At 33.6% G+C, this 13,973-nt stretch overlaps 1 protein-coding gene across 2 annotated transcripts in view; it reads right to left on the bottom strand.

Moving 5' to 3' along the window:
• Nucleotides 1–13,973, bottom strand: part of SEMA3D (semaphorin 3D) — a 191,197-nt gene that overhangs the window by 144,792 nt on the left and 32,432 nt on the right. The window contains exon 2 of one of the 2 annotated variants that reach the window (XM_063667656.1): nt 13,032–13,163. The exons of the other annotated variant lie outside the window; for it this stretch is intronic. The gene's annotated coding sequence lies outside the window, so the exon portion shown is untranslated. The remainder of the gene's footprint in view (nt 1–13,031; nt 13,164–13,973) is intronic. 2 annotated transcript variants of the gene reach the window in all.

Below are 13,973 nucleotides of genomic sequence, written 5' to 3'. Positions count from 1 at the left end.
GATCATAGTCACTTCAAACATCAGCACAAATTTCTGTCCAACATTTTACAACAGAGTTATATATATATATATCATATATATATGACATTTACTCCCTATAATCTATAGCCTACAACCTGCAAGACATGAACACATGATTAAGTGCTTCTGTTAAGGAGTCATTATTAAGAGATAAATCTATTTAATACAAGTTTCTTCTGGTTTCCCTGGGGATTGGCCTAATAATGAATGAATGAATGTATATTTTACTGCTGTTTAATTATTCTATTAATAATAGACTGTGATTATTATAAAAGTAGTTTTATACATTCTACCACTAAAAAAATGGTAGGCATACAAAAAGAAAATCAAAACACCGTCTTCCTATCAACACCTCAGTTAGAGATGATCGCTGTTAAAATCTTCTTTATTTTTCCCTATTTTCTATGCATATACATAAATGTATTTTACAACAATGAGATTATATCAATAATCTAGTTTATAAACTACTAATAGGTTAATTGTTTCCACTTTACCCATCACTATGTTTTCATTTTATTTAATATTCAGTTCACATTAAAAATTTCAGAGATGTTTCAAAACTGTTTTTATAGCTGATTTTTTCCAATTTGACATCTAATTCTAAGCACATTATACCTAGTTGCAGCACTATCATTTTTAATATAGCACACATATTAACCCCCTTTCTTATTTTTCATGACATTAACTTGTTGAAGAGGGACAAGTTCAAGTTATTCCTTTTAAAATGCTTTAACCTCTTCAGGAATTTTAACATTGTCAAAAACTTAATAATTTATTTCAAAACTATATGTCAACTAACTGCACAATATGCCCTATTTCTCAGTTTTTATTGGAATCCAGAGAAAATTAATTATTGTACTATTGGGGATTCTGTGCTAATATTAAAAAAAAGACTGGTGTCTTGATCTTTCTCCACTAGGAGAAGGACATGATGCATGTCCTCCCTAGCTCAGGATCACTGCCCTACATGAATGAGCACAAAGTCTTTCTAAGGATAGTCTTACCTATTACTGAAATTTAAATTACTTAAATTCCCCTCTTTGTGATCTCTATAAATCATTTCTGGCACATATTCTTTCACCCATCAGAGCAAATCTAAATAAGAACATGTTCCTTTTGGGCTGAATAGTACCAGTTTACCTAAATTAATGTTTATTTAGTATCTAATAATGTTTTCTATTGAGAGGAGCTGGGCTCTGTTTTCTCAAGGTTTTTGCCAAGTCTCATAAATCTGGGAAAAGGCGGTCAGTGCAACCCCTACTAATAACCAAAGTGGCCACACACAGAGTAAACAAGGGCCCAGTTTATAAAGCCTTCACTGAAAGACCTTATTGGAGTAAATTTAGATTTCTCAGTATTAATTTATGATGTGTGCAATGCACTTTGCACTCAAAAAAAGAGAATAGGAAAAAGAGTTAAAAAATGCATTTAACCAAAGCTTTAATGCATTAAGGTACTATTTAAATTTAATAGCCAGCAAAATAGAAGGTAAGAGAAAAGAAAACCAAGTTTCTGTTAACTATATGGAAGTTGGCAATGCATTTTAGTTTTGACGTATTAAAATTTCTAAGCAATTATTAATATATATCAACATTGCTAAAAAGGACAATTTGCTGGGTGTCTCTCTACCAATTTCTAAATTACTCAATTGCTTATTTAATCAAGGTTTGAGATATCATCTCTTTACCAATATAATAAATTTCTGAACCAACAATATCTAGTAAAACACTGAGAAAGTACTTAGTTTTATCTACATCTTCAGTATCAGCCAAAGTTAATTCCATATGAATTTCATTGCTTTAAAATCAAAATTTATTTCTCTAAACATGAAATTATAACCTTATTTAAAACTCAATAACAAAATCTTTCTAAAGATGTCATAATTTATTTATAAAAGACACAGATTACATCAGGGAAATAAGGCATCTAGCTCACGGTGGTCCTGTTTTTATTTAATCATTCTCCATGGTAATACGGTATTTTCCCCAATTTGCATTGGACATGGATCTCAAGAGCAGAATGTAGACAAGTTTTAGGAAGAAGAATAAAGGCTTTGGATATTTGTTTTATTTCAGAGAGTCCAGAAAGAGATTCTTTAGAAGAAAGCAAAGAAGGATGGCATTTTTTTTTTTTTTTTTTTTTTAGTGTCTAAAAACCCCATCAATGTTTTCTTTAATTTTACGCCTCCTCTTGCTTTTATACTAGAAGGATTCCCAGACTAACCACATGATGTGAATGGAATAACCTTTTCTCTCTTTGGCTGGGTGATGGTTTCTCAAAATAAATATAACCCATCTTACACTTTTTTTTTTTTTCTGAATATGTCTTTCTTGAGCCATATCCATGAGTTGAAAGGACTTTCTCTGGGAATCCCAAATGCTGAGACAATGCCATCTTAATTAGGAAAAGTAATGTCAAGAGCAATTCCACCTCTGATAACTTACTAAACATTTTTCTTATCTTTTCAATAAATACGCCTTTCCTATGTTTACTCATAATACAATAATTATTTCTAATAAGACAAACTTACAAGTTAGTTATTCACAATAATGATAATGAGTACCTATCACATAGCTATCATGGTGCCACACACAATTAGGTATGAAACTGATATGACATGGTACCCGCATATAAAATCAGGTCATATGAGAAAAGTGATTAGCAGAATGCCTAACATATAAGCACTAAAGTAAATGTTAATACTTTTATTATAATTCCAGTGATTTCAAAGTGATTAAAAATAAGAATAGCATAAAAATATACAGTCATGCTTTAACAATGAGAATATGTTCTGATAAATTTGTCATTAGGTGATTTCGTCATTGTTCGAACATCATAGAGGGAACTTAAACAAACCTAGATGGTACAGCCTACTACACACCTAGACTATATGGTATAGCCTATTGCTCCCAGGCAACAAATCTGTACAGCATGTTACTGTACTGAACACTATAAGCAATTGTCACACAACGGGAAGTATTTATGTATTTAAACTTATCTAAACATAGAAGAGATACAACAAAAATAAAATATTATAATCTTATGGGAACACCATCCTGTGTGTTAGTCTGTCAGTTGATGGAAATGTTGTTATGCAGCACATGACTGTAATATATAGTAATATAATCCAGTTGTATAATATCGTCTAGTGCTCTCTAGTAAAAATATAATACGAGACATGTAATTTTTTTTTTTTTTTTGAGGTGGAGTCTTGCTCTATCACCCAGGCTGTAGTGCAGTAGCATGATCTTGGCTCACTGCAATCTCTGCCTCCTGGGTTCAAGCGACTCTCCTGCCTCAGCCTCCCAAGTAGCTGGGACCACAGGCATGCGCCACCACACCTGGCGAATTTTTGTATTTTTAGTAGAGACGGGGATTCGCCATGTTGGCCAGGCTGGTCTCAAATGCCTGACCTCAAGTGATCTGCTCACCTCTGCCTCCCAAAGCGCTGGGATTACAGGCATGAGGCACCGAGCCTGGCCCGACACTTGTAATTTTAAATTTTCTTATAGTTATATATGAAAGTAAAAAGTAACAGATAAAACCAATTCTTATATATTTAATCCAATATATAATCATTTTAACATGTATACAATATAAAATTATTAATCAAAAAACAATTTTCATGCTAAGTCTTCAGACTCAGGTGTGCATTTTACACTTTCAGTATTTCTCTATGTGGATGCTGAATTTTTATTAGCAATAAAAATTGGTTTGTATTCTGATTTCAAAAAATTTACAACTAAAAGAGGAGATTGAATTTACTCATGTTGTTTCAAACAAATGTAAAAGTTTTCTGATAACTGAATTATCATTTATTAAATTTAAATTAATTAAATTAAATAACATAAAAGTTGAATTTAAAGCTACCTTTGAAACCAAAGCAAGATGTAAATACCCACACACTTCATCCTCTTCCCCAGAGGTAGAAAATATATTTTATGTGAGATAGAGGGGAAAGATTCTCAGAATACAGATATATTTTTTGCCTTATGCTTCATGTAATAGAAAAATGAACACAATTCACACAACCATCAGGATTTCTGTGAGGATCTTTACCAGGGTCTCTAAGAATTTATACACATATATAAATTTTTTTCCCTTTGGGAACTGGCCTGCAATATCCAACATTTAAGTCAGCCTAGAGCCCAAAATTAAAGCTGTGTTTGTTCTTATTTGTTCTGTTCCCCTTGCCTTTAGTATGATATGTCTGAATAGTGTAAAGCAAATAATAATATTTCATAGAATTTGATTAGGAATTATTATATATTCCTACTTTAATCCCAGCCCAATGATTAACATTTCAAAGATAGGAGAAATTGTCATTATAAATTAATCTGGCTTTGGTGTCCACTGTATTTATCTAAGGAGAACAAATAAGTTTCAGAGAGAAATGCTGGAGCAGCTGGATGATATACACAATTCTAGCTTGGCTTTTATTTGTCTTTGGTTTGGTTTAATTTTATTTGTTTATAAAGCTGGAGGAAAAATAAAATACTTGAAACCTTATTAGGAATGTTTCAAGGGCTCTGAATTATGAATAGAAATGAGAGCATCACAAAAATCTAATTCCAAATTTTTAAACTCTTTCTGGAATGATGCCATTCAAGTATGGGAATTATGTTGACAGTGTTTTTTTTTAACCCTTAGTTTATGCCAGTCTGGCATAATAGTGTCACAAAAGATGTGTTAAATTTATTATGTAAAACCAAAGAAAAATTGCGTGAATGAAAAAGTGAAGTCAAATATAAAGTGTAAGGTGACATAGATATGGTCTGAACAATATATCAAAAAGCCTTTAATGTTTTATTGGTTTGCGGGGGATAGACAAAAGTACAATATTTAAATCAAATAATTATATAAGAAGCAGAAGCTGGCATATTTTCATGCTATCATTGTTAGTTATTTTTAGTTATTTGGTATTTAAGTACTATATAATAAATGGAGAAATGCCATTCTAAAAGCTACATTGCGGGCATCTTGGAATACTAAATCTACAACTCATAGATAAGAACTCCCATTAAAGGAACAGGAAATTATCAGGAATCACCTCTTGTCACCAAGCAAGATGATAGAGTATGTTTAATAATACAAAAAGCCAAAAAAAAAAAAAAATCTGGTGGAAAGAAGGATCTTTATTGCAGGGAAATTATAAGGCATTTGTAAAGAGAGGTGATTTCTTATTCTCAAATACAAAACTTTGAGATTAAAAACACACTGTCATCCCTCAAGATTCGTGGGAGATTGATTCCAAGATCCTTCTTGGATACCAAAATCTGCTGATGCTCAATTCTCCTATATAATATTATGTTGTATTTGCATATAACCTACTCACCTCTTCCCCTATACATTTTTTTCTTCTATAAACTTTAAATCATATCCAGATTACTTATAAAACTAATACAATGCCTACACATAATATCATTCCCTTGGATTCAGCATAGAACTTAGTGGGCAGAAAATTTAAGTTTTGCTTTGTGAAACTTCAGATAATTTTTTTCCAGATATTTTTGATCTGTAGTTGGTTGAATCCACAGGTGTAGAGCTCAAGGATACAGAGGGCTAATTGTACATATAAAGAAAAACCAACTGGTATAAATAGATAATTCAATCTTTCTTATCCAATCAACTTTATATTTGTATGACATCTTACAGTTCTTTAATGAGATATATGCATATATGTATACATATATGTATTTTTACACATACATACAATCACATTTCACATTTACTAGTAAAAATCCCTAGCCAGGAGTGGTGTCTCACATGTGTAATCTCAGCACTTTGGGAGGCTGAGGCGGGCAGATCACTTGAAGTCAGGAGTTCGAGAGCAGCCTGGACAACATGGTGAAACCACGTCTCTACTAAAAATACAAAAATTAGTTGGAAATGGTGGCGGGACCTGCAACCTCAGCTACTCAGGAGGCTGAGGAAGGGGAATCACTTGAACCTGGGCGGTGGAAGTTGCAGTGAGCCGAGATTGGGCCACTGCACTCCAGCCTGGGTGACAGAGTGAGACTCCATCTAAAAAACAAAACAAAACAAAAAAATCTTTTACTTAACAATTCTGCACTTAAGATATGCAATTGTATTGGTAAAAAGAAATAAGTCATATTTTCGAAAGAAAATAAAAACTAGCCTAATAGCAGGTATCACAGATAAAAGAAATGGAGAAATAGACACAAGCACCAGTCTTCTGTTTACAAATATATCTTTCAGGAAAAATGTACAGTAAAATCTCCAGATATGTTTTGATGATGACAAAGCAGAAGACTCCGGTGAATGGAAGCAGGCTACAAAAGGATGTTGCAGATTTGTGGGGATACTCAGAGGAATAGCAAATTTAATATGAACAATTCAAGGGAGTAGCTTCAGGAATAGAAGGTCTAAAAGAAAGAATGTTGGTACAGCAATTAGGAGGAAGTAAGTGAACCAGAAAAACATAGTTCATTCCTCCAGAGAATGGGCTCATCTTTCCATATACCATAGTGTCAACGTTAGATGGTCACAGTTCTAGTCACGGAAGTGGAATTTTCTGTCCGTCTTTCTTTCTTTTCTTTCTCTTCTCTTTTTTCTTTTTCTTTTTCTTCTTTTTTTGAGACGGAGTTTTGCTCTTGTTGCCCAGGCTGGAGTGCAATGGCACAGTCTTGGCTCACCGAAACCTCTGCCTCCGGGTTCAAGGGATGCTCTTGTCTCAGCCTCCTGAGTAGCTGGCATTACAGGCATGCGCCACCATGCCTGGCTAATTTTATATTTTTAGTAGAGACAGGTTTTCGCCATGTTGGCCAGGCTGGTCTCAAATGCCTGACCTCAAGTGGTCTGCCCACCTGTTGGTCAGGCTGGTCTTGAAACCCGACCTCAGGTGATTCGCCCACCTTGGCCTCCCAAAGTGCTGGGATTATAGGCTTGAGCCACCGTGCCTGGCCTCTGTCCATCTTTCTAATGATCCGTATTTCTAACTATCTGTAAATCTATCTATCTATGGATGTGCTGTTAGCAACCTGGCTAGAAAGCAATTTAATACCAATAATGAAAAATAAAATGCCTTTATCAATTTAGAAGCAAAATCTTGTATCTATATTTTTCTGATATTTAGATAGCAGAATTTCATGAAAATCTTAAGAATCAATTTTTTCAAGTACCTTATTATTTAAATATTATTTATTTATCCTAACGCTTTAGTGTCATTGGTATTTTTTCACTTACCTATATATCTGCTAATTTATTGTTTTCTGATCTTGTAGTTATATATGAAAAAACCAGACTCAGTCCTGGATATACAACATAGGAGAAGTACCCTTCCTATTATTTCCTAACAGCCTAATTCATTTGACCAACTCCCTGCCTCATCTCCCTATCAATTTTCAGGAGTCTTTCAACTGGGAGAGTGCACCCTGTCCCTAACATGCCAGCCCACTCAGCACTAGCTTTGGGTTTCATTCTCTCAGACACCCACTGCCTAGTAGGTGTAAACAATTTCAACCAATGAACAAAAGTTAATCAAATTATCTCTTCTATGGTCAGAGATCACATGACAATCTATTTAAAGGTATGGAAACTTGATCAGCAAAGTAGGTTCTAGGAAATGAAGATTAAAAATAAACGTGGAAAAAATGAATAAGTAAAAATTTGAATTTAAAATCACAAGTGTCAGAAACAGCTACTAAGTATCACTATTAATGATGATCATTAATTAACTCTCCCTGAGATCTGTAAGAATTCTCTGTCATCATATCTTGTTTTCCTTTTCACTTACAAAACAATTTATATTTTTTACTATTTATCTTAATATGATTTGTTTTAGTTTTCTGTTTTGAGCTTTCAGTGTGGACACTGATGGCACTCACAGTTTACTGAGCAGGAAATGGTTAACATCATCTAGTTCAAGGACTCTCATATTTGAGTTCTTCTAATAATCCAGATAAGATTTCCACTAAGGTCCTTAGCTGAGAGTAAATACACATTTCTATAAGATACTTGTTTTTAAAAGGAAACAATGTTTATATAGTTAACTGGGTTACTGAAACACAAAAATGAGATAAAATGAAAAATTAGTTCAAATCTCCTTCCTTGGAGCACCCCGGGGTTTATTTGCAGTTAGGGTAGACTCATGAGAAGATATAGTTCTCTTCTCAGTACAAAACATCTCACAGGAACTGTTAAAACAAGTAGCTCTTCTGAATATAGTTAGAAACTTTGAAAAAATTAGTTAAATCAGTCGCAGTAATATCAGATAACATCTCTAATTATATATGTGCGGTGTGTATGTGTGTGTGCATGTATGTGTGTGTGTGTAGATTTTTTTGTTGTGGGTAACAGTGCTATTTAAACATTTATATTGTTTAGTATTTGAGAAACTTTCAGGTGATATTAAGCTTTTAAATAGGTTAAGCTTTAACTGAGTTAAATTTTTTTAGAACTTTAGAAACTTTTAAAAAATAATATTTTATTTTTCTAACATTTACAATAAAATGAATTAACAGGAAACACAAAATAAAACCATTTGCACAATAAAATGTATTAACAGGAAACACAAAATAACACCAAATCTTAAAATGCTGTCAAAATTTAAAATGGCATAATAAACACTGATAATATTATTTTCTTAAAAATACAAAAGTAACACTTGGCTGGACATGGTGGCTCATGCCTGTAATCTCAGCACTTTGGGAGGCCAAGGCAGGTGGATCACCTGATGTCAGGAGTTCAAGACCAGCCTGGACAACATGGCGAAACCTTGCCTCTCCGAATAAATAAATAAATAAATAAATAGATAAATAAATAAATAAAAATACAAAAAGTTAGCCAGGCATGGTGGCACGTGCCTGTAATCTCAGCTACTTGGGAGGCTGAGACAGGATTGCTTGAACCCAGGAGGCAGAGGTTGCAGTGAGTCAAGATCGCATCACTGCGTTCCAGCCTGGATGACAGAGCAAGACTCTGTCTCAAAAAACAAACAAACAGCAAAAAACAAAAACAAACAAACAAAAACCAAGAGTAACACTTGCCTCAAACAATGATGATGGTCCCATTTATCATCACTGTAAGTGCTAACATCAAATTTTCAGTCACAGACTTTGTGATATTATAAATCCCAGGAAATATTTGCCATACTGGACTGAGAAAAATCAGAAAACAATGAGATTAAAGAGGATACTGAGCTTTTATGGTTGACTTACAGTGCTTCCATTCACTCCCACCATGTCAGAGGATTTTGGACTTCTCAATTAAGATTCAGGGGCTACCATTAACATTAGCATCTAATAGTCTAACACTGTGATTCCAAAACTATGTGCAAGGCACTCTGGGGTAATACAGTGAACTCATCAGGAATGCTGTAAGATATTTTAAAATTTCCAGATAAACACAACAATACTCACTGTTTATTAGACACTGTATTAACTACTAGTCAAGCTATTTCTTAATTTCAACATTCAAGGGGGTTATATTTGAGGGGTCATAGCTATGTGAAGTTGGGTTCTCAGTAAAGCAAGTATCCCCAAAAGTCCTTGTGGAACAGGTACTAAGGATCGCAGTGTTCAATCTGATTCCAAGGTTTGAGAAGTTGTGCAGTGCCCAACACGTACGCACTCACCATTAGTAAGTAATTCATATGTAATTTAAGAATATTTAAAATTTAAAATTAAAACATGTAAAACTTTTTTTTGTTTTATGTTGTCAAGACATAAATACTTATTAAGTTATTTGGCCTTAACTATAATAGTCAGAATTCTTGGTATTTGTTTGTTGGCCTAGAGGTGTGATGAAAAAAATTTTGAGCTGTTACGGTACTAAGAACTGAAAATCTTGGAAAGATATTTCTGTTCTAAATACTTTCCTAGAAATATATATATACATATATATTATATATATATACACACACACATATATTTACAGGGATATATATATATATATATATCAGGGATATATATATATATATCCCTGTAAATAGAATCACTTCCCAAATCAAACCTGAAACCTGAAGGAGAATTTGTGTATGTCATGTACCAATCAATTGACTGCTTCTATCTTAACGTTCATTTTATCTCCTTTACTCTTCAGTATCTTCCAGCTTTTGCTACATTTATACCCAGAAGATTATAGTCATTGCAGCTTTTCTATATTTTGGTTCTCTGAGTTTATGTATAAGGTAATGAAGTAGGTAAGACCTGGCATAACAATGTCTTTATTGTGGTGCCACAATTAAGCCTCACTGGAAAGGATCCAAAGATGACTTTCTTTACGTTGAATTCCCTCTGTGGTGAATGGTGAATGGTGAATGGTGTTATTTTGTGTTTCCTGTTAATTCCTTTTATTGTAAATGTTAGACAAACAAAATAATATTTTAAAACAATGTTTCTAAAGTTCTAAAGCAATTTAACTCAATTAAAAGCTTAACCTATTTAAAAGCTTAATATCACCTGAAAGTTTCTCAAATACTAAGCAATATAAATTTTAAACTCCACTGTTACCTACGATAAAAAAAAATGTACACACACAGACACAAACACACACCACACATATATAATTAGAGATGTTATCTGATATTACTGAGACTGAAAGTCTAGTAAACCTATGTAGGAAAATTGCTGCGAAAACCCTATGTAAAACTGAATAGAGAAAGTGTTGTCAACCCAAGAAAATGGTCCATTTTCTCATTCCTTAATTTGGGCTTGTATAGTCTGTCCTCATTTCTTCTTTCATTCTTCACTTTGGACATCTTCAAAATAAACCAGGTAAACATCTCCAAGTTTATACATGTATAGAAGATTTCTGGAAATTTTTCCTAACCCCAAATTAAAACAAAGGAAACAAAAACAGTGTGATACTCTTAACAAACAGTAGCAGATTATTTTCAAAATCAGTTCCAGAAAGAATATAGTTCTTAACCAGAACTAGGGATTAGGCAATATATATTTCTATACTGGTTAAAATAGAGCATCGTAGTTGATGTGTGTATGCATGTGTGTATGCATGTGTGTGTGTGTGTGTGTGATCAAGGTATGCAATTCTCAGTATATTATAGTGTATTTAGTACTATTTCTTTCATATTCTCAAAGCATCTTGTACTGGTGGAGCTTTTTGTGGTAATATTTTCTGTTTAGTTCATCGCATTGACCTGAAAGTTCTAGACAAACTTAAATTATTATATTAGAAGAAAATTTTAAATTCCTATTTTAAAATTCCAAATGTTAGGCTGTCCGTAAAAAAAAGTTTTTTGACCTTACTTTGATAAAAATAATGAAAAAGTCCACAAAACTTTTTTGCAAAGAACGTCTCTTACAAATTGTATTATATACCTTAAGATGCTTTCTTTATTTTCTAATTATAGAATAGTTCATTATCTTATAGCTTCTATGGGTGAATATATGAAAAAAATCGTTTAAATTTCATAATCATTGATTTCATAACCACTTTACAATTTTGTCTGCCTTTGATTTATTAATCATTTATCTCTTCCTTCTTTTGTTTTTGTGTTTTATTTTATACCTATCCTTACTTGTAGGACAATATTTCTTTGTTCAGAGTGAGGGTTCCTTAATCTTTGGTTTTGATTATTTCAAGTACCTGTTAAACAAATTTTACTGTAATGTGTAAATAAGTAATGACTGAATTACCTCTTACTGATAGTAATGTGTAAATAAGTAATGACTGAATTACCTCTTACTGATTGTTAGAATAAGCCAAAGATGCATGTAAAAGAATCACTGTGGGCCATAAGCAAATAAAAGAGGTATCAATATTTACAATTAAATTTGATCTCTGATCACCAAATTAAATTATATGGTAGTCAAAAGACATCATTGTTCTTGCCCTAAAATTAATAGTTTATAATCTGAGGACAACACTATGTCTGATTTGTGGAAGAAGGCAAGTTAACTAGGATGAAAGTGATCTCAGGCTAAGTGCCTAAATGTTAATCACAATCTTATAGTAAAAGAAAAATAAGAGCTATTAATTATGCCTATCAAACAATGAAACAACACAACAATAACAGAATATGATGTTGATTTTTTGTATAGTAATAACTAAAAATAATAGACCATTGCCAAGATTACATACAAGCAATGTGTCTTCAAACAGAGATTAATAATCTCATCAAAATAATTTATATTGAAAGAGTATATTTTAGAAAACAAATACAAACATGTATTAGGATTAGAAACTGATAAATTACTTGGTGCTTACATGGTGTATTTTGTTATTCTATACAACAAATAAAATAGTAGAAGGGACTACTACAATTGTTCATCTTTAGCTCTGGAGCTAAAGCAAAAGTAGTCACTGATGGAAGTCAAAGTCAAGTCTAGCAGCCTAAGGAACTGGGACACTGTGACATGTTCAAATCAAGCAATCACAGGAAAGCTATGCCTGCTAATTCTGAGAGCGGTAAATACCTATTTGCAGATGATTCCTAACCTAATGGCAATATTATAATGTATATTCATCCCTTGATACACACCAAAGATTAGTTCCAGGATCTCTGCCATTCCCATACGCCAACGTGTGCAAAATTTCCCACAATCCTCACTGCAGAACCCCACTATACAAAAAGACTGCCTTCGGTATAAGCAGGTTTTGTATCCTGAGAATACTGTATCTGTTTGTTTGAAAAAATAACCTCTAATATAAGTGAACCCACCCAGTTTAAACTCATGTTATTAAAGGGTCAACTGTATATAACTAACAGGACTGAAAGCATTACAATTACTTTACACAATTTTTGTTTCAAGAGTCATTAAGATGATGCAGCAGAGACCCAATCATTATTTGAATTCCAACATCTTGGAGTGATCATGTCTAGAAATAACATTGTATGTAGTATGGACATAGATTATCCAAAGTTTGCCTTAACAAACTGTCATGTAGAGTGCTTCCTCTCCAATCACATCAGCTCAAGGACAGTGTATTAGAATTATTCAGAGACACAGAACAAATAGGAGAATACATGCATCTATCTATCTATCTATCTATCTATCTATGGAGGTTTATTTAAGAGATTGGCTCACATAATTATTGAGCCTGACGAGTCACAAGATCTGCAGTTGGCAAGGTGAAGATCCAGGAGAACCAACAGTGTATGTTCAAAAGCCTGGCAACCAGGATGGCAGATGTTATAGTTCTAGTCCAAGTGTAAAGACCTGAAAAACAGGAGAGATAATACTGTAGTTCCAGTCCAAACACCTTCAGGTTCCAGGACCTGGAAGGGCAGATGTTTCAGTTCAAGTCCAAAGGCAGAAAAATAAATATCCCAGCTCAAGGCAGTCAGGCAAGAGGAAATTCCCTCCCACTTGTGGGAATGTCAAGCTTTTTGTTCTATTAGGTCTTCAACTGATTGGATGAGACCCACCAACATGAGAGACGGCAATCTACCAATTCACATGTTGATCTTATCCAAAAATGCCATCTCAGACAAATCCAGAATATTTGCCCAAATGTCTGGGCACCCCATGGCCCAGTCAAGTGGACAAAAAATCAACCATCACAGAAATCCTTATCTGCTCCTTACTGCTTACAGTGCCTTACTGCTTGCTTCTGCTTGCTTAACCTCCAAGCCATCATATTTCCTGTGCCTGCTAAACTAAGGACACTACAGAGAATTCCCAAGTTCCAAACTCTCCCCAAGCCCAGTTTTCTCAGGGCTGGCTAGGACATACATTCATCAAAGCTCAGTTATTAATAACTCTTAGTGGTTGACAACATTTACCTTTCAATAGAAATCTTATTTTATTTTTTAGAAAGATGGAACAAACATGGATGTTCCCATGGAAGGGAGCCTCAGGGAAATGGGCAGCGAATCATACTCATGGTATCCCATCAAGCCTCACATAAATCCTACCATGTTGTGGGGTAGGGGGGTGGGGGGTGTCTGTTACTTTCTCTTTCTCTGTACAAAGGCTGACCAGACATTTACTTATTAACACCTTGGAAATGAACATGTATGAAACGCA

Source organism: Pongo pygmaeus, chromosome 6 (genome assembly GCF_028885625.2).
Source record: "Pongo pygmaeus isolate AG05252 chromosome 6, NHGRI_mPonPyg2-v2.0_pri, whole genome shotgun sequence".
Lineage (NCBI taxonomy): Eukaryota > Metazoa > Chordata > Mammalia > Primates > Hominidae > Pongo > Pongo pygmaeus.
Note: the sequence above shows the minus strand (reverse complement) of the source record. Positions and strands in the feature narration are given on the sequence as shown.